General features: G+C 51.4%; 1 protein-coding gene across 5 annotated transcripts in view; it reads left to right on the top strand.

Annotated features, from left to right (window-relative positions):
• Positions 1 to 18884, top strand: part of KCNN3 (potassium calcium-activated channel subfamily N member 3) — a 168254-nt gene that overhangs the window by 11244 nt on the left and 138126 nt on the right. The gene's annotated exons all lie outside the window — the stretch shown is intronic.

Genomic DNA, 18884 nt, shown 5'->3' with positions numbered 1-18884 from the left:
CAAGCTCTGTTGGCCAGACAGGTGTGCTAGCCTGGGTGGGCATGATCTCTGCCTATGCCTCCCAGCCCTGTGAGGAAGGCAGGGAAAGGACCATCCTCCTCCTCATAGGACCCCAAGGCCCATAGAAGTTATGCGGTGGCTCACACCTGTAATCCAGCACTTTGGGAGGCCGAGGTAGGAGGATCGGTTGAGCCCAGGAGCTCGAGACCAGCCTGGACAACATAGTGAGACCTTGTCTCAAAAAAAAAAAAAAAAAAGTTACGTGACTTGTCCAAGGCTACTCAGCATTGTTAGTGGCAGGGGTATAGCTGGAATCTAAGAATTCCTGGTTTTAGTTCTTCCTCTCTTTTTCTTTTTCCCATCCCTCTTCTGGAAACATATCCTGAACACCCACTGTGTGGCAAGCCGTGCTCCAGGCGGCAGGAGTGCAGAGAATCTGTGCCTTACAGACTCTGGGGGGGTCCCTCCCCAGCCAGATGTGTTGTTCTCCACCAGCTCTTCCTAAGAGAACGTAGGCTTTCCCCGTAGACCTGGATTCAAACCCTGGCTATTCAGCTGTGTGGCCTTGCACGGCGGCCTCTTTATCTGGGAGGTGGAATTTTAATTCCTCTTGTGGGTGGAGAGGTGGAGAATTCAACGTGGAGCAGAGCTGGCACCCAGGGGGCTCTTGTCCGTGCTAGGCAGTGGTGGGTTTTGCCTTTGGTTGTTTCTTCTGAGAGCTCAGTGGCCTTGGGATCATACAAGGTCCCTCACAGCTGGGCCCAGGGTTCCCAGCCCCTCCTGCTCTGGGCTGGACCTGGTGTTAAGCTCTGCCAAGATGCTTTCCTCTACTCTGGGAGAGTAATGGTGCTGAGCCTGGTAGGAGGGCATTTTGGCAGAAGACACCTGACAGGGTGCACACTACGTGCCAGCGATGGAAAGATCCCTCAAGAGTGAAATGAAATTGATACAAACTGAGAGCAAGTCTAGGATGGAGTTGAGTCATGAGGGTTTCCTCGTGGGTGGATGGGTTCATATATAATGCTTGTGTCCACAGCAGCTTGGGGGAAATGCACCGCTTTCATAAAATGGGAACTTATTTTTCCTTTCATAAGAATGACTCCAAAGCAACACCAGGTCTTATTCAGGAGTGAAGAGGTGACAGGCAGCGGAGGAGAAGAGAATATTTGTTAAGGACCTACTATGTGCGTTTACACACCTCATCTCATTAAGCCCTCACAGCAACCCTGTGAGGTAGATATAATTCTCCCCATTTTACAGATGACAGATCCAAGACTCGGAGAGGTTAAGTGACTTTCCCAAGGTCTCACAGCTGGGAGGTGGTGGAGTTCGGATTTGCACATAGGGGAGTGTCTCTGACGCCCGCACACTGTGCAGCAGACACACTTTTGCATATCACACCCTAGACTAGGCTCTTTCAAGCCAAAAAGCTTCTCCTTGCCTCCCTGAGCTCTCCACTCCTGCCCACCCTGCCCCTTACTGTGCCACCCTCACTGCCCTTCCAGCCTCCCCCAGAGCCTCAGGGGATGTTTTGTGCTCTTGGAGGGAGGAGGGGAGGAGGGGAGGAGGGGAGGAGGGGAGGAGGGGAGGAGGGTGCTGTCAGTTTAGATACAGGGGTTTGCTGAAGCTGTAGGTACCGTCTGGGCTCTGGGGCTGAGGAAAGTCTCCTGTGGGCCCTGGAGGGGCCAGCCGAGCCCTCAGTAGCATGTGTCCTAGTGTTCTCGCTGCAGCTCTGTGGCTTCCCAGCTGTGCAACCTCATTGAGAAAACTGACCTCTTTGAGCCTCAGTCTCCAGGTCTGTGAATGGGGTTAACAGTGTTTTCTCCCTCTCATGAGAATGGGTGTCATGAGGAATAAATGAGACAAGGGCATCCCCTGGCGTGTTCTGGTTGGCTCTGGAGGTTCAGCACCAAATAGATGTGGAGCTCACAGACTGGTGGGGGAGGCAGGCACTGAACAAGTAGCAACAGGTCTGATGTAAGCTTTGCGAGAGATAAGGCCACACACATAAGGCTTGGGTTTGACCCACAAGCCTGAGACTTGATGTCCCATGTGTCTGTCTGCTCCCCTTCCTCCTGTTTCCTGAAGGTCCATCTCACCCTCACTTCTTCCATCCTCCCTCGTATCTGTCTCCCAGGCCATCCTCTGATTCTTCTATACCGGCCATCTAGCCTGGCATTAGGAGAACAGGCTTTAGCGCCGGGAAGATCTCCGGTACAGCGCTGGCTGTGTCACTCACTGTAGGCCGTGTGGCTTTGGGAAGCTGTCTTGGTGCTTTGATTCGCAGTTGCCATGGGGGTGAATCCTGACCTGGCCGCTGGGGCTGTCATGAGAGTTAATGAGATTGCTGTTTGTAAGGCATGGGACATGGTTTCTGGCACACATGGAGCGCTCTGTGAAGGCCAGCTGAGTTGCAGCTGAGGAGAAGCGTCCTGGGCTAGGTGTGGGCAGCTTGGTTTCTGGGCCTCTGTTTTGTCATCTAGAGAGTGAGAGAAGGAGCCTGAGGAGGGATGTTTCCTGCATTGGCCATCTGCGGAAGGTCGTGAGCACCAGATGGAGGTACAGAGAAAACTGGAAGAAAGCTGTGCTATTCCAGCTGGAGGGGGTCCTCGTGGATGGTGCATGTTGGCAGGGTAGGCTGTGGGGGGCGTTATCGTCCTGTCCCACAAGCGAAAGCCTGTGAAGACGTAGTGGCTAAGGGGATTTTCTCACTCTCAGGAGACAGCTGAGAGACAGGCCCTTCTGGCCAGCCTCCCTCCCTGCTGCCTCCTCCCTGCAGGCCAGCCCTTGGCACGAGGCCTGCTTGTCTCCTGAACCCTCCTAGCAGCAGGGATTTAATTACTATAATGTAAGTAGCTGTGGCTTGAGGCCTTCTGGTGGAGGGGAAACAGATTTGTCTTCTCACTAGGAGAATAAAAGTCTATGGAAAGGAAAAGAAATGTACTTTTCCCCGAGGTACCTGAGGCTGTTGGTCTCAGGGGAGCTTCCCTCAGGGCAGGGAGAGGGAGCATGGGTGGCAGCAGGAGGAGGCACCACGTCTGACTCAAGGACCCTTGGCGCTTGCTTTTGCTTTCTGTGGGATGACTCAGCTAAGCTGCCTCTGTTTCCCCAATGACCCTGCTAACAGATCAGCCTGACGTTCAGTAGGCATCTGTCAAGCACCTACCATATGCTAGGCACTTCGAAACTTCCAGCTGAGTAGCGAGCCCAGGCGGAAAAATAATTTTATTCATTTGACAAAGTTATTGAATGCCTGTTATGTGCCAGTGTATTGTTCTAGGATATATAGTCATGCGTTGCACAGTCTAAGAAATGTGTCATTAGGCGATTTCATCATCGTGCGAACATCATGCAGTGCGCTTACACAGACTAGGTGGCATGGCCTTCGGCACACAAGGCCGTATGGTGGAGCCTACTGCTCCCAGGCCACAAACCTGTACAGCCCGTTACTGTACTGAATACTGTAGGCAGTCATAACACAATGGCAAGTATGTATCTAAACACAGAAAAGGTACAGTAGAAATACTGTACAATGGATACAAAATACTATATCTGTATAGGGCACTTACCATGAATGGAGCTTGCGGGACTGGAGATTGCTGTGGGTGAGTCAGCCAGTGAGTGGAGAGTGAATGTGAGGGTCTAGGACATGACTGTACACTAGTGTAGGCTTTGTAAACACTGTTCACTTAGACTAACTACATTTATTTAAAATAGTTTTTTCTTCAATAACAAGTTAACCTTACCTTACTATAATTTTTGTTTGTTTTGTTTGAGACAGAGTCTCACTCTGTAGCCCAGGATGGAGTGCAGTGGCATGATCTCGGCTCACTGCAACTTCAACCTCCCAGGTTCAAGGAATTCTCCTGCCTCAGCCCCCCTGAGTACCTGGGATTACAGGCATGCGCCATCACACCCGGCTAATTTTTGTATTTTTAGTAGAGACGGGGTTTCTCCATGTAGGCCGGACTGGTCTCAAACTCCTGACCTCAAGTGATCCACCCGCCTTGGCCTCCCAAAGTGCTGGGATGACAGGCATGAGCCACTGTGCCTGGCCAAATTTTTCACTTTATAAGATTTTTATACTCTTTTGTAATAACACAAACACATTATACAATTGCACAAAAGTATTTTCTTTATATTCTTACTCTATAAGCTTTTTTCCATTTTAGAAATATTTGTTTAAAAAGATGTATTTTTACTTACAAAATTTTTTTTTTGGTTAAAAACTGAGACACAAACACACATTAGCCTGGGCTGACACAGGTTTGGGATCATCAAGATGTCACGAGGTGACAGGAATTTTTTCAGTTTCATTATAATTGTACAGGACCTTGACTGAAATGTTATTATGTGATGCATGACTGTGGTAGAAAAAACCCACAAAAGAGAAAAAGTTTTGCTGTCAGGAATGTATATTTTAATAGGTAAACCTGAGAGTAAACTATGTAAGTTAATTCTGTATTATATTTGATGGTGATAAGTGCTATGATGAGCATTATGAAGAGCTTCTTCCCTCCCAGATACAACTTCTCACTGCATTGACAAGTCTTAGATCCCAATCTGTTAAGGCCCCAACTCACTTTACAGCCAGAGTTAGATAACAGGAAAACGACATCTCTTTTCCTTTCATCATTGTCATCATCAATAACAATCACAATTGTTAGGACCATTCTGGATGGGAGTGCAGGGGCTTCTGAGAGGAGAATGGTCATATTATTTTATTTATTTTTAAATTAATTTATTATTATTATTATTTTTGAGACAGAGACTCACTCCGTCGCCCAGGCTGGAGTGCAGTGGCACAATCTCGGCTCACTGCAAGCTCCGCCTCCCAGGTTCACTCCATTCTTCTGCCTCAGCCTCCCGAGTATCTGGGACTACAGGTGCCCGCCACAACGCTTGGCTAATTTTTTGTATTTTTAGTAGATATGGGGTTTCACCGTGTTAGCCAGGATGGTCTCAATCTCCTGACCTCGTGATCCGCCTGCCTCGGCCTCCCAAAGTGCAAAGTGCTGGGATTACAGGCATAAGCCACTGCACCCAGCCTTTTTTTTTTTTTTTTTTTTTTTAAGACAGAGTCTCACTTACTCTTGCCCAGGCACAATCTTGGCTCACTGCAACTTCCGCCTCCCAGATTTGAGGGATTCTCCTGCCTCAGCCTCCTGAGTAGCTGGGATTACAGGCATACACCACCACACCCAGCTAATTTCTGTATTTTTAGTAGATACAGGGTTTCACCATCTTGGTCAGGCTGGTCTTGAACCCCTGACTTCAAGTGATCTGCCTGCCTCGGCCTCCCGAAGTACTGGGATTACAGGCATGAGCCACCATGCCCAGCTGAGAGTGGTCATTTTAAATAAGTGCTCAGAGCCAGGTGCGGTGGCTCATGCCTGTAATTCTAGCACTTTGAGAGGCCAAGGCAGGAGGATCACTTCAGCTCAGGAGTTTGAGACCAGCCTGGGCCATATAGTGAGACCCCTTCTAAACAAAACAAAAAATTAGCTGGGCATGGTAGTGCATGCCTGTGGTTCCAGCTACTTGGGAGGCTGAGGTGGGAGGATCGCTTGAGCCCAGGAGGTCAAGGCTGTAGTGAGCTGTGATCGTGCCACTGCACCCCAGCCTAGGGAATAGAGTGAGACCCTGTCTCAAAAAAACACAAAAAACAAAAAACAAAAAACAAAAAACAAAACCCACAAACAAAACAAATAAACAAGTGCTAAGTGCTTAGGGCCAGGCATGGTAGCTCACGCCTGTAATCTTAGCACTTTGGGAGGCCAAGGCAAGAGGCTTGCTTGAAGCCAGGAGTTTGAGACCAGCCAGGACAATATGGCAAGACTCTCATCTTTATTAAAAAAAAAAAAAAATGGCTGGGTATATTGGTGTGTGCCTGTAGTCCTAGCTACTCATGTGGCTGAGGTGGGAAGATCGCTTAAGCCCAGGAATTCGAGGATGCAGTGAGCTATGATTACGCCACTGTGCTCCAGCCTGGGCGACAGGTGAGACCCTGTCTCTAAAAATAAACACATAAATAAATAAATTAAATGAGTGCTCAGGGAAGGCCTTACTAAAAAGGTGATGTCTGTTGGAGGATCTGAAGTTGGTAAGGGAGCCAGCCACCTGGGGGAAGAGGAATAGCAAGGTGAAGGCCCTGGGTGGGGATCATGCCTGGTGTGGTGTAGACAGCACTGTCCAGTGGACATGAAATGGGAGCTACCGCTGTCATTTTAAATTTCTGAGTAGCCATATTAAAAATAGTGAAAAGAGAAAAGTAGAATTATACATGTTAATAATATTTTTAATTCAACCCAACATAGCCAGAATATTATTTGAATGTGCAAGCAATGTAAAAAATTATTGAGATCTTTTACACTCTATTTTTTGTACTAAGTCTTTGAAATCTGGTGTGTCTCTGACACAGCATATCTCAATCAGACATTAAGTCTTCATTGGAGATACTTGATCTGTATTCAGAGTTTATAAAATTTACAATTAAAAGAACAGATTTGCTGGACATGGTGGCTGACACCTGTAATCCCAGCACTTTGGGAGGCTGAGGCAGGTGGATTGCTTAAGGTCAGGAGTTCGAGTCCAGCTAGGTAATGTAACATAGTAAGACTCTATCTCTAAAAAAAAAAAAAAAAAAAAATTAGCTGGGTTTGTAGCATATGTCTGTGGTTCTAGCTACTTGGGAGGTTGAGGTAGGGGGATAGCTTGCTGTTGAGGCTGTGGTGAGCCATCAGTGTGCCACTGCACTCCAGCCTGGGCAACAGAGTAAGATCCTGACTCCCTGTCTGCAAAAAAAAAAAAAGAAAAGAAAAGAATAGATTCACACACTCAAGTTGTTGAAGGTGTACTTGAAATTTTTCCAATAAAAGAATGGAGTGTACGGGAGGCTGAGGCAGGAGAATGGCGTGAACCCGGGAGGCGGAGCTTGCAGTGAACTGAGATCCGGACACTGCACTCCAACCTGGGCGACAGAGCGAGACACCGTCTCAAAAAAAAAAAAAAAAAAAAGGAGTGTCTTTTTATATGTATTTTTAAATGAAATGGACTTAAAATCCAGTTGCACTGGTCATGTTGCAGGGGCTCAGTGGACACACGTGGCTGGTGTCGCCACATTGGACAGTGCAGGTCTGGGAGTAGAAAGGACGCCTGTGAGGCTGATTCAGTGAGTGGAGGGAGTTATGAGGGGGTTATGAGGTCACAGGGGAGGCGGGGCTGGCTCTGCAGGGGTTTGTAGACTGTCCTGAGGACTGTGGCCTTTACCCTGGGTGAAACGGCAGCAAGAGGAGGGCTTGGAGTAGAGAAGTGACAAGATCTGACTTACATTTTAATAGTATCACTCTGACTGCAGTGTTTGGAACAGACAGGGAGGGGGCAAGCCAGGGCCAGGGAGCCCTCTTGAGAGGCGATGGGGACATCTCAGGTGAGGGTGGTGACGGTTTGGACCTGGGTGGTAGTATTGAGTTGGTAAAAAGTGGCTGGGCCCTAGGGCTATTTAAAAGGAGGGCATTCTGATGAATTGGATGAAAGGTCATGGTGTGCAGGGCAGGCAGTGGTGAGAGAAAGGGGATGTCAAGGATGAGCCTGAGACTTTTGGCCCAAGCAACTGGGAGGATGGAATTTCTGTTAATTGAATGGAGAAGACTGTGGGAGAAGCAATTTTTGGGGGGAAGACAGGGAGTTTGTGGTTGGACTTGTTAGGTTTGAGGTGTATCAATTTCGATGTAATGAGGGTAGCACATGCCCCAGGGGTTGTAAGAGGTCACAGGATGGTGCTTGAGGCTGTGGAAAGCTTCTGCCTGGGCTCCTGACCCAGAACAGATGACTCCTCTCACCTTCCAGAGGTCTGTTCCAGGCATGGCTGGCAACATTAAAACAACATTCGGCCAGGCACGGTGGCTCACGCCTGTAATCCCAGCACTTTGGGAGGCTGAGGCTGTGGATCACGAGGTCAGGAGTTCAAGACCAACCTGGCCAACATGGTGAAACCCCGTCTCTACTAAAAATACAAAAACTAGCCGGGCATGGTGGTGCACACCTGTAATCCCAGGTACTCGGGAGGCTGAGGCAGGAGAATCGCTTGAAGCCGGGAAGGCAGAGGTTGTGGTGAGCTGAGATTGTGCTACTGCACTCCAGCCTGGGTGACAGAGCGAGACTCTGTCTCAAAAAAAAAAAAAAAAAAATCAACTAAGTTATCTGTGCCTCCAGTGACATGGGTGTTGACTCCCTGATGGTCATTGGAAGTTGCTAGGGTCTTTCTGAGTCAGTCCACGTTTCAAGGTCAAGTCTCCCTGCTCTGGGCTGATGAATAAAACACGTCATAAATGCACAGAAGTTCCCCCAGCATGGCCCGGAAGCCTGATTTTATGGAAACTTACTGAAATGGTACAAAACGCTAAAGATATGCATTCCTAATTTTCTAGCACTTTCAACTCCACAGGGATGTTGGGGGAAGGGATTAATGAGCTTGGAGAGGTGGAATAACCTCCTCAAGGTCTCGCAGCTGGGGGAAGGTAAGCACTGGATGCTGAGAATCACCAGCCTCACGTGCGTCAACCACGTCGCCAAATGTCCAAAGCCTGCAGAGGGCCCAGGGCTCTCACGGACCACACAGGGAAGCCACTGCTCTTGTTCCTTTTAAGGCTGGGAGGAGAGTGGGGAAAGGCAGCAGGTATGGCTTTTGAGGTCTTCTCCTAGCCCAACTGGTGTCTGATGCTGGCACCTGGGCTTGGAGGGTGAGAGTCTTGGGACCTGTAGACCAAGGCCACCTCACTTGGGCAGCCCAGGCCTGCTGGACATGGGCCTTCTGACTTAGTTTCAAAGCTGGACCCTGACGCTTGTTGGTTGCATGACTTCGGTGATTCAATCTTTGAGTTTATCTGTTTCATGGGGGTGATGGTGCCTGCCTTGCAGGAGTTTTGCAAAGTGATGTTAATGAAGGAGCTTAGCCCAGTGACTCGACACATGTCCAACATAAGGAATGCCTGTGGGGCTGCCTGGCTCTGCCCCTAGAGTGGAGGGAGACAGTGCAGAGGGAACAGCAGAACTAGTGTGGGCTGCGGATGCCCGGCGAGTAGTGTGAGTAGGGGAGAAAGAAGCACCTGCCAGAATGGGAGGGAGCGAGAACAGTGGGGGCTCCCCTCCCTTTCACGAGACCTGGGATCTGACTGTGCCTGTAGACCAGGGCTTCTCAACTGGGGCAGTTTTGCTCCTCAGGGGACATTTAGCAATGCCTAGAGACATTTTTGGTTGTCACCGCCAGGAGAGGGATATTACAGTCCTTTAATGTGGAGAGGCCAGGGATGCCCCCTACAACAAAGAATTACGCAGCCCACAATGTCAGTGGTACTGAGGCTGAGAAACCCTGCTTTCGATGACTCATTCTCAGCGGCTTGTTACGAGGATGAATGCGAAAATGGAGACTGCATTTCTCGTTGCAGCCTGCCCTTCCAGGTCCTCTTGTTCCCTCACCCTTTCCCAAGGGGGTTGCCTCTGTCATCAAGGAGCCTGGTCCAGGAGTCATAGACCTGAATTCAAGTCCTGACTCCTCATGCCTCAGTGGAGTTTTTCCTTAGTTTCTAGTCTCCATGTCATTTCATCCTTGGAAATCTTGTCTTGAGTGGGGCAGTGGTGTCTACACAGTAATAGGGCTGTGGTGTGGACCGAGTGGGAGCCCGGATGGGAAGCATGCTTAGTCAGCTGTGATGTGCTGGCAAAGGAAGGCAGCAGGCCAATCCGCTTTCTAGTCCAGCAGTGAATAATAGCCTTGGGGGGCATTGCCCAGGAACCCCCGTTGGCCTCTGTGAGGCCACATGGCTGCTTTCCCAGGCCTGCTCCATCTTGCTTCTTGCCTTGTATTTCCTTGAACAGGTGGAGCTAGTCTCCATTTGGGGAAGATGGAATTTGCAGGAAAATGCAGGGCTATTATTTCTGTGCTGTGTGAGTGGGAGACAGAGCTGGTTGAGTGGCAGATTTCCTGGCAGGGGGAGAAACAGCTAAGTGTGCCAGCCCAGGCATCGCTAGAATCCTCTGGAGGTGAGTGGGCCAGGATTCCCCAGTGGCCACCTCGGTCGGGAAGCAAACGTTTGTTCTGAGCTCAGGACCAGCCCCAGGGAAAGATGGGGCTTGCTGTCGGGGAAAGGTCGGTACCAATATATTGAAGCTCTGAGAACATTCTACTCGGCAAACTTTCACTGATGCCCCGTTCTGTGGCAGGCACTGGCCCCAGGGACGTTGGGGGACACAGAGATAGATGAGGCTGAGGGGGTGTTCGGGCTGCCGTAACTCTGAGGCAAGGCAGACTGTGCTAAGTGCGGTAGAGAGGCTCTGCATCGCGTTAAGGGCCTGCTGCGAATATTAATGTCTGGAGTCTTCTTAGAAGAAGTGGGGGTTGAGCTGGGTTTTGAAGGAAGGTAGGGCTTCATGAGGCAAAAGGGAATGCATGTTCTGAGCCGAGGCAACAGTAGGGGCAGAGGCTCAAAGTTAGAGTTTGCCACGTGTTCTTAGGGAGGGCTGGGGAGGTAGGCTTTCCTAGAAGGGCTGGGAAGAGAAGACTGGAGAGGGACATGGAGTCCCCTCCCCATGAAGCTCGTGGAGTAATGGGGACTTCATGAACTAGGCTGATGAATTTGCATCTTTGTCTAAAGGCACAGGGAACAGTGGAAGGTATGTGAGCAGGGCAGTGGCATGCTCCCGCCACAGCATGGAGGATGGGTTATAGAGAGAGGGAGCTGGAAGCAGTGTTACTGCAATAGTTCTAGAGAAGGGGGAATGAAGGCTTGAACCCGGCTGGGGGCAGTGGGAAGGGAAGATATGGGGGGAGGTCTGGGGAGGCAGGCAGCATGTTGGGCTTCACCTTTCTCCACCCTGGATATCTGGGTTGTGTGTGAGGCTCGAAGTGACTGCCGTGGCCCGCTCACTACATTGCTCTGCTCAAAGCTCAGCCTTTTCTTGGAGAATGACAAGCAGCGAGCATCAGGCAGCCTGCTGGTCCCAGAGAACAGGATGGCACAGTGCCCACACCAGCCGGCACCAGCCACTCTGGCTGGGGGGTGGGGAGGCCTCCTTCTGGAACCCATCAGCGCTGGCTTCTGGCCAGGCCCAAAGGAGGTGGAATACACGCTCTTCCTGCTCGTTTTCAGAGATTTGGGAGGAGTAGGTATGGAGGACAGCAGCAGCGTGCTGGAGCCGGCTACTCTCGGGTTCATGTCGGAGCTGGGGGAGTGACTGGCTGTGCGGTTGGGCGAGTTGCCTGGTCTCCCTGAACTTCAGTGTCTGTGTTTGTAAAGTGGGCATCATGATGCTCGGCCCACAGGTGGCTGTAACGGCATCACACAGGAGTAATTACGCAGGTGTCATGTTCTTAGCTCAATAATTGGCAAGATATGATGATGGACTTGACTTAATGGGTGGGGAGAGGCAAGACCTCCTTGCCTTTAAAGGAGTTGAAGACCTGGGAAGCGGTTGGAATGGTGAATTCTATCTTGGGCGTGTTGGCTTTGAGGGACTGGGGAAAATCCTAGGATATTCAGAAGAAATCTAGGGTCTTCTAATCATGTGGTTCACATAAATGACCCCTACTATAATATCTATCTCAGAGTCAACTTTTCAAAACACCAGCCTCCCTGCAGGCAACCATAGTGTGGCATCAGGAGAGTGGGGTCATGGGTCAGCATGGTCAGCCCAGCCTCTGGCCTTGCTTGTGACATTGGTGACTCCCCTTGGTCCTCGGTGCCTTCCTCCATGATGGCATTTCCCACTGGTTGGCTGGGCCTCTGCCCAGGGATCCAGCTGGGTGCCAGCCCAGCTCAGACTCTAGAGAGGAAAGAGTCCTGGATCTGGGGCCAGTGACCTGATATTCACGCTGGCTCTGCCCCTTCCCTCTCGGTGTGGCCTGGAGAGACACGCAGGCTCCCTGAGGGCAGTGGGGGTAGTGAGGAGGGCTCCAGGAGATGGGGGATGCGAAAGCAGCAGCACGGGCCTGGCACACAGGGGCCCCGGCAGATGTTTGGTGGACAAGTGAGGGCAGGCAGGGCAGGGGGCAGAGAGGATTCAGTGAGGCAGGCCTGGGAGGGGCCCAGGGCTCAGGGAGGGGCGTGAGGGGTCAGGTGGAGCCGGCTCAACTCCTGGCTCTGCCACTTACTAACAGGAAGACTCTGTGTCTGGTGCCTGCTTTGGTCACATCCATGTGTGGGTGGTGGCAATGGGAGGTTGGCCTTGGGGGCCACTCTAATGCCTACCCCACAGCATAGTGATAGGTGTAGATGGATACACAGCACCAGGGCCTGAGAGTGCTGAATAAACCTTCGTTCCTCCTCTGGTAAGTATAGTAAGTCCCTAGAGGGCAGTCCCCAAAGGCCTTGATTACCCCAACTGTGGAGTACAGCGAGAAGTGGAGCTTCTGGAGCCAGCGCTTTCTCTGCTCAATTTTGTGTATTCTTTCGCTCTTTCATCTCCTGAAATCTACCCAGCCCCATGGAAACTGACTGCAGACACCTAATGGCAGTGGGGTACCAAAGGGCAGGGGAGCAATCGGCTTCTGGTGCAGACAATGAGGGGTACATTGTCTGTAGAGGATGTAGAAAAATAAATAAAGCCAACAAAAAGTCAGTCTGGTTTTTGTTATTGCCGTGTACCGGCACTTCGAAACAAGGTCAGTGATAAAACACTCCCCCTCGGGGCAGGCGCTCCTGGCTCCCCCTCTGCCTAAGGGCCCTCCAGAAAGGAGCCTCCGTGGCTGTAAATATCAGGAAGGAACTCATCAAGACCTGACAGAGGAAGCCAGAGATGATTTGGAGAATAAGCCCATTGATGACTGCAATGGCAGTGTGGATTTGGGGCTCAGGAGACTGGGAAGGGGAGGGTGCCACACCGTGAAGTGAGGGTAAGGCAAGAGAGTGGAGGTAACCTCTGTGGGCTCCGGCCGGGAGAGGCATCGTCTAAGCCCTTTAGACGTGGTCAGGAAGAGGGTGTACTTCATCTCCCTTGGGCCTGGCAGGAAGCCAGCACTGATGGGTTCCAGAAGGAAAGCCCCCCAGCCAGGGCAGCTGCTGCCAGCTGGTGTTGGCTGGCGTGGGTGCTGTGCCACCCCGCTCTTTTGGACAGGCAGGCTGCTTGCCATCTTCCAAAGGGGACTGGCCTCTTGACAAGGGTAGGAAAGGAGCCAGGGCTGCTCTATGGGCTTGGGGGCTGGTAGGGGGTTGGGGAGGGCAGGATCCACATTTCTCTAGCCTGGACAACAAGCATGTGTGTGAGGATCAAAATGAGCACTTTTAGGGTTTTTTACTATTATTTATTAAACATGTTTCCTTGCAGGGTTGTGGAAGGGGCCCCTGAGGAAGGATCTGTCTAGAGGAGGAGGCTCCGCATGTGTACAAGGGAAGGAGTTGTGTCCTTGGGACTGGCTGGGGCACAGCCCTAGGGAAGTGTGTGTGTGTTTGGTGGGGTGGTCTAATCATGTGGTCCCTTCCCTGACTGAACCCCTTGCAGGGCCCCATGCCACACAGCAATGCTGCGTCTGTTGCAGAGGCAGATGCCACACAGCAATGCTGGGGTCCATTGCAGAGGCAGACACCTTTGGCTCCTGCTGTGTCGGAAGCAGGTGTGCATTAGTCAAGGCGGCCTCAGTGGTCCTGGATAGTGGGGCCTCTGCAGTGAGAAGAGCAGAGCCCTCTTGGGCCCAGGGGTGTAGGAGTCACTCTTCCTGATCTGCTCCCAAATGCAGGTGCATCTGGTTCCATTTGGAGCCAGTGAGCCGGCTGATGGTGGCTGTCTGGGGCTCCTGGGGCTGAGCAGCCAGGCTAAGCTTAGCCCACAGGCACTTCCCAGAAGCTGGTGGCACTGTCACAGTATTGGCTGGATGCTGAGGAGTTGGCAGGATACAGTGCAGGAACAGCAAATAGGTTTTATCTGGGTGTCAAGTTGAAACAATTGGTACCAGCTGCCACGAGGGCTGTGTTGAGAAGGATTCTGAGGTGTTGTCTGAGCTCAGTGGGAAGAGTGCCCTGATTGATTCACGAGGTCTATCCTGGGCAGGAGAAATGGAAGAGTGGCAAGGGGTTTGCCATCCCTGGTGTAGTGGAAAAAATACAGAGAGCCTAGATTTGATCTTAAGTGAGTGGCCCCAGTTTTTTCTCTCTCTCTCTCTTTTTTTTTTTTTTTTTTTTTGAGACAGGGTCTGGCTGTGTTGCCCAGGCTGGAGTGCCATGGCACAATTTCAGTTCATTGCAACCTCCACCTCCTGGGCTTAAGCCATCCTCCCACCTCAGCCTCCTAAGTAGCTGGGACTACAGGCGCCTGCCACCACGCCCAGCTAATTTTTGTGTTTTTAGTAGAGGCGGGGTTTCACTATGTTGGTCAGGCTGGTCTTGAACCCCTAACCTCAGGTGATCCATCTGCCTCGGCCTCCCAAAGTGCTGAGATTATAGGCACGAGCCACTGGAACTGGCCCCCAGTTTCATTTCTAACATGAGGGTAAAAATATTGCCCTTCCAACCTGATAGGCTTATGGTGGGCGCTGAGTAAGATAGCAGAGCGAAAGCCCTTTATATAATATAAAAAAGCGATAGAAATCCAGAGTGGGAGTTTTGTTGTAACTGAGTCTCCCAGGAACCTGGAGTGACTTCCCAGTAATAATGTCTGCCCCACTGGGGACCACTCCATGGTCTGAGTGCCTGAGAGGTTGACAGGACGTGTGACTGGCGCAGTGCCTGGCACCCAGGCCTTTGATACACTCTTGGCCAAGTGTCAACGAAGTGTTTGGTCATGTTTCCAAATCTAAGTCACTTCATTTCTGTCTGACTCTCTCCCTGGCTTAAGATTTAGAGACTGTTTTTGTGTCTAATGAAAGAAGGACAGAAAATCTCTCTCTAGAACCTTGTCTCTTACTCTCCATTAAAGGTAGCAAAATTGCTTTATAAAGTCTAAAAGCCTGACAAGAACGAGTACTAATAATGCATGAATTATGCAAATCTGTGTAGTCACTTGATTTGCATAATGGAGGGGCTGGAGGAGGGTTGGGGAGGGGAAGGAGTGAGGGTGAGGGCGTCTGCCCAGATCTGTGTGTAACAGGGGACATTCATTTGCTCCCCCAGGAGGAGTCCCCTTCTGCAAGCCCCCGCTGGTCCCGAGGGTGTGTTCTTTGGCCTTCCCCTGCTGACCTGGTGTCTGCCTTTTGTGGCCTGGCTGTGCAGCCGCCCCTCCTACTTGCGGACAGTCATCGAGGCAGGGGCACGGCGCCCTGTGCTGGACTTTCATGTAGAACTGGCTTCATTAAATCTCACAGCCGTCCCTCCATGTACAGACAGCCTTCCCTGAAAGTCCCCTGGGTCATTATTTCTCCAAACGTCTGTCTTGCTGAGGCATTGGACTTCGTTAAGTGCCGTCTGGAATTGTAACTATTGCCAAGTGCCTGTTTCTCGGGTTCTGTGGGAAGCGAGGGTGAGAAGGTGTCTCCAGGAGAGAACTCCCCACCTGCCCCGCCTGGTTTCTCTCTGGGCATTTCTCACTGTTGCTTTGAAAGGTTTCAGCCTCTGCTGTAAGGGGCCTCCTGCTTTTCTCTCCCAGCCTCCTTGCATACTTGCTAATCTTGGGACTTTAGATTTGATGAGGGGCCAGGCGCAGTGGCTCACACCTGTAATCCCTGCACTTGGGGAGGCTGAGGTGGGAGAATTGCTTGAGGACAGGACAACATAGCAAGACCCCATCTCTATTTAAAAAAAAAAAGATTTGATGAGGGCTGAGCTTGGGACTGAGGATACTTGAGGCTTGAGCTCAGTGGGTGCTGCCTGAAAGCCTAGGGATGTGGGGGCTCAGGCTGAAGGGGTGCTGGGAACCGGCTGTGGAGAGTCAGGCAGCTGACTTTTTTGTCTAGAACCTGGATGGGGCAGCTTCTTGTTCTGAGGAGGGGAACTATTCTGCAGGGTGGATGGATGCAAGGAGCCATCCCTGATTGCGGGGTGGGAGGGACAGGGACCATATCTAGCTCCTGGAGAGGCCAAGCAGACTGTCAAGGCTACAAACAGGGTGGGGTTCACCTTATTTCAACATACTTCTTCAGCACCTAGGTCTATGGGCTGGGCTTGTGCTAGGCCCTAGGTGTCACAGAGATATAAAGGCACTCATAGCTGTCATTTATTGAGCTCCTATTATAAGTGTCAGGTCCTTCGCTAAGCCACTTATTTACACGTGTCATCTCATATAATGTGTATGACAACTTTATGAGGTCACTACTCTTACTGCCCCATTTTATAGACGAGTAAGTTGAGGGTTGGTCACACGACCAGGAAGTGGCAAAGTGGGGCTCTAAGTGAGGTCTTTGGACTCCAAAGCCCCTTCTCCAGACTGTGATGCTTTGCTGCCTCTGTTGAGTCAAACTGGACTCTTCCCTTGAGGCCCTGATGGTAACAGCAGTGTAAACAGATGGTGAGCACAGTGTAGTGTAATATATGCAAGAGGAGAGGTTGGAACCAGGCACAGAAGTAGCACCGAGCATTTAATTGTGTCAGGGAGGGCGGGGAAAGCTCACAGGGGAGGTGTGGGGTCCCTGAATGAGCCACAGGAGGGAAACCAGATTCTGTCTGGCACTTGGGGAAGCAGCCAGTGGAGGCTGCAGGTCAGTGGGCTGGGGTGAGGGGTAGGGACTTTAAATCCCAGATGCTTATAGCCCCCTTCTGCCCCACTTTTGGGGTGCGACCAGGTGATGTGGAGCTCAGGAGGTCATGGCTGGGATGTGCAGGAAGGTCAAGTGTGGGGTGTTGCCCTGGGGCCCCTCTCCTCGGCCCGTATGTTCAACAGGTGCACTGGGCTCCTTGTCTTGGCCAGACAGCTCTGAGAGCCGGGGCTCTGGGGGTGCCTGAACAGTGTGTGGACCCTGCCTGCCTGCAATGAGGCCACAGCTGTTCCCACACCTGTACCTGCTCAGCCCCCCCATCATCACTGTGGAGGCCAGGGTGGGAGGGCCCTCTGGACCATGTAGTCCCACCCCATTGCAGCACAGAGAGGGGATCTGAGACCCAGAGACTGGAAGTGATTTGCTGCAAGTCACACAGCAAGAAGTGGGTCAATCACCAGGCTTCTGGTTTGGAGCACTCCCGGGGGTCTCCTCTCACCCCTCACCCTGGGCTCTGCCCTCTCCAGGTTCTGTGTGCCATCCTCACCACCTCTGCCGTGCCCTCACTCACCCACGTGGCTACACTCTCACTCGTGTTTCTCTCACACCTGGCCATCCTCTTAGGCCAGGCCAAGGCTTCGCTCTGGAGAGAAATTAAATGGCGTTGTCAGATGAGGAAGGAACAGAGCCTGCCAATCCCATGACCTCCCAACAGGCCCTCCGCACACACTCAGCCCACTCTCTCCAGCCCCGCACAGGCCCTTCGGCTGGCACATCTCTTCCTTACTCCTGCTAGCAAGCAAAGATGCCTGCAGGTGCTCTCATTTGGGGATGGGGATGTAGTAGGGAGATAGTACCTGGTAGATAGAGCTGAACAACTTTATGCAGAAAGTTTGGAGTGAGGAGGGGCTCCATGATGGAATACCAGGCGTGAACCAGAAGCCTAATTCTATTGCTTAGAAGCTGTGTGGCTTTAGGCAAGTGACTTAACCCCTCTGAGTTTCAATCTGCTTATTAATAAAACAGGTATGAATAGTGCCTTGCTCAGCGGTCCCCAAACTTGGCTACATTTTTGGAATCTCTTGGGGATTTTTTAAAAATGCTGATGCCTGGCTCCCAGCTTCTGACCTGATGTCACCGCCCTGAGGGCAACCTGTGTGTGGGGATTTTAAAAAGCTCCCTGGGTGATGCTAATGTGCAGCAAGGTTTGGGAACCACTGTCCCAGGGTTTGTTGGGGGTTAAAGGAAGAATGCAGACACGTGGAGAGCACTCACTAATGGAGGCGATTATTTCAGTGTTCATCTCCCTGCCTCTCATTCCATTTAATGGGTCTGCAGGACTGAGGTTTTCATATTTGTACCACAGTGGGTTTGCCCTGAGTGCTGACCCTGAGGGGGCTGTCGGCGGCCTGTCTTTACCCTGAAAAGCCCCTCCCTTGCCCCCTCACCATCTCTGCGGCCCTAGGGCAGGCCTCAGTCTGTCTTACAGGCCCCAGGGTCCTGATTAGGCTGGGCTTGACCCCGCAGGGTCAGGCCGCCGCCTGGTCTCCACCTGGTGCCTCTGGGAATGGAAATGCTGGTTCCCACAAAGGCTTCTGGGAGACAGAGGCCTAAGATGCCTGGGTGCGGTGCACACACTCAGTCTGGATTCAGTGGCCTGACCGGGGGGATCTGGGGAGGGTGTTGGTGGGGGCAGAGGCGTGGGAGAGGCTGCTTCTTTGAAGCTCTCCACTCTGCTCCTTGATACTGTCTGAGGCCCTGCAAACCTGAGCAGAGTCTGTGAGGGAAGACACATTTCCCCAGATTCCTCAGCTGTCCTGACAGGAAGTTGTGCATCACTGGGCTGACAGGAAGGAAATGGCTCTGCTGTTTGGAAAGAAATAGAGAATTCTGACTGGGGCTGAGGGAAAAGGTGTCTGCTTGGAGAAGCCGTTTTGTCCCGATATGAGGACTCTCTGTCTCCGCAGGCAGTTGCTCCCTGTTTATTTTCCTTTGAATGACAAGGATTGGCTTCAGTTAATGAGGAGCGGTGAGAGGAAAGTGAGAAGGGGCCTGTGAGATTTCGGGACATGGAAGCCTTCGCAGGAAACCTGGCCCTCTGCTTGTAATCAGCACCTTTCTTTCCCAGCTCCCTGCTTCGGGGACTGTAAGGTGACAAAGGATTTTGTGATCTCACACACCGCTTTTTCCTCCATCCACCAACCATACCTTTGCAAATGCCTTTGATTTCTATTTCTTTTTACCACCCCAAAAACACAGTGGATCTTTT

Source organism: Theropithecus gelada, chromosome 1 (assembly GCF_003255815.1).
Source record: "Theropithecus gelada isolate Dixy chromosome 1, Tgel_1.0, whole genome shotgun sequence".
Classification (NCBI taxonomy): domain Eukaryota; kingdom Metazoa; phylum Chordata; class Mammalia; order Primates; family Cercopithecidae; genus Theropithecus; species Theropithecus gelada.
Note: the sequence above shows the minus strand (reverse complement) of the source record. Positions and strands in the feature narration are given on the sequence as shown.